This window comes from Dermacentor silvarum, chromosome 8 (assembly GCF_013339745.2).
Source record: "Dermacentor silvarum isolate Dsil-2018 chromosome 8, BIME_Dsil_1.4, whole genome shotgun sequence".
Classification (NCBI taxonomy): Eukaryota; Metazoa; Arthropoda; class Arachnida; order Ixodida; family Ixodidae; genus Dermacentor; species Dermacentor silvarum.
In genome coordinates this window covers 72,990,124-72,992,523 of record NC_051161.1, presented here as the reverse complement: position 1 = coordinate 72,992,523, position 2,400 = coordinate 72,990,124, and the positions used below count along the sequence as shown (strand labels likewise).

At 42.1% G+C, this 2,400-nt stretch overlaps 1 pseudogene; it reads left to right on the top strand.

The window, feature by feature from the left end:
• The first annotated feature begins 201 nt into the window (after positions 1-201).
• On the top strand, positions 202-1,035 carry LOC119462209 (uncharacterized; annotated as a pseudogene).
• The last annotated feature ends 1,365 nt before the right edge of the window (positions 1,036-2,400 follow it).

The window sequence follows — 2,400 nt, the reverse complement described above, 5'->3', positions numbered from 1 at the left end:
CCACAGCACAATTATCTGAACACACATACAGCAAACATCCAGAACAGTCTTCTGTGACAGCGAACAGGGCTTGTCAAACAGCATTTACTGTCTACTCGACTCTCACTTCAAGCTCCTTCAGGTTTTTACAGGGCTTTCAAAGGATGTGTTGATGAATTGGTGAGGTCTCTTGAAGCAACTGCTGAGCAGAACTCATTTGTTTTACCCTTCCAAGATCAGGTGCTGCTGACACTTATGAGGCTGCGCTTAGGGCTGCTACTTAATGACCTCAGTTTCCGCTTCGTATTTCCACAGCTCTAGTGAGCAGGATTTCTGCACTATAGTGTCAGCTCTTGCTCACTTTCTAGAAAATATCTGGTGTTCTGGCTGGCAAGAGAAACAATTAGAAGAACAATGCCTAGCATTTTTGAGGACTATCCGCTAGCAACATGCATCATCGATTGCTTGAGATTTTTGCTGAGAAACCGGGCAACTTGCTACGGAGAAATCAGACCTACAGTCATTATAAATCCCACAACACTGCCAAAGTACTGCACGTCATTGCACCCAATGGGTTTGTGATGTTCATTTCCAAGCCATATGGTGGACGTGCAAGCGATCGGTTCATCACATTGGACAGTGGCTTTACAAGGTTTCTGACACCAGGTGATGAGATCCTGGCTGACAGGGGTTTCACAATAGGCGACTGTTTACCAATGGGAGTAAATCTAAGGTTACCAAGCTTTTCAAAAGGCAGACAACAAATAAGTGGCCCTGAGCTAGTAAAGTCAAGGCGCCTAGCAAGGCTCCGCATTCATGTTGAGCGGTCTATAAGACGACTTAAATGCTTCAGGATACTGAAGCATTTTCCCGCAAGCATCTTTGCAAAAAAAACCACTTGCTAATGATGTACTGACTGCTGTAGCCGGGCTGTGCAATCTTCAGCCACCTTTAATTAAGGACAGAGTGATTTCTGCACCTTCAAACTAAATAAAATAAATCCTCATTTTCAGACAGGACATCAAAGAATAATAAGCAGGCAGGCCCTGCCATCATAAAAATGAGTAGAACAGCACAAGTCACAGGCATGTTGGAATACAATTACTGCTAAGTCCTGAAACACCTTCTCAGTTCGTGCACAATAGTTCTTTTACGACAAAACTCTGTTAACACTTTCAGATGCAATGTACGCAAAGATAGTGCATCAACAGCAAAATCACTGACAAAAGTAATATTTAAATGGGTTGCATATATCTCGAGACACTTGCGATTGGAATTGTGCTGCAATTTAACATGTGCAAAATGTTTTAGTTAAAATGAGTGGGAAGGTAGATGGTTAGGTGTTTTTGCTTGGTGTCAGTATGTAGTTGTATGTAGTGGGTTGACTTCTTTCAATGTGTTTCACAATGTCATGCACCAGGCATAATTTTCAAGCGGCTGAACGAGTGCTTTTCAATACACGAAATAGTTGATGTACGCACATATGGTGTTCCTGTAGCGACTTTTCGCATGGAGTCCACATTCTGTAATCTTGACAAAACTCACTACAGAACTGAACATTCTTAATCTTTTCTGCAGCTGTACACTTTCTATGATTCTGAGGAGGCAAGAAATGTGGCGAAGAAAGTTTTCAATCAATAGGTTAAAGTGGCATCTGAAAGGGTTAAGATAATTATCTGATCAGCTGAAAGTTCCATGCAGCTATATTTGTTTCTAATCAATTACCTTGTGATAATAGGAATCTGTTTTAATGTCCCTTGACATTCTTTTGAAACAATTTTTTTTGTACTTTTAAAAAAGTGTATGCATACTGTTGCTTAGCTTGTGATGTAAACAACTGAAGAAACAGGTGTTGGTTGTGTTCACTATGTAACAATAAAGTTACTACAGATAAGCATGAAGTCTCAGCATTTATTTTCCAAGACTCCTCAAGGGTCATCCAAATTTAGTGTGCACTGTAAATGAAGCACTGAGTCACTTGCATGAAATGTAGCACTTTCACTGAGCCCTGTCAGTGAGAGCAGGCAGCAGGTGAGCAAAATAAAAGTGCTCCAACTGCGGAACATATGTTTCTAGGAACTCTTTGTCGTAGAGCACCTCAACAACATAGGCCTCCCCTGGTGACCATATGACAAAGTCGCAACGCTCCTTTTGACAGCAGTACATCTGGAGCTGCACCTGAAAATAATATTTGTTCTTCCCCTTCTTGCTTAGACTCAGTGTGCCGTCTACGCTGATGACATCATACTGTCCACTGTTGAAAAGTTCCTTAAGGCTCCCATGCTTCTCCAAAGTCCGGGGAATGGGGCACTTTATCTCGATAATTGTTGGCGAGTCAGCAATTACGCCATCAGGGCTTGCCCCAACCATGATGTTTCTGGCCTGACAACCAAGCCAACCTCCTGGACCTTGGTGGCTTTT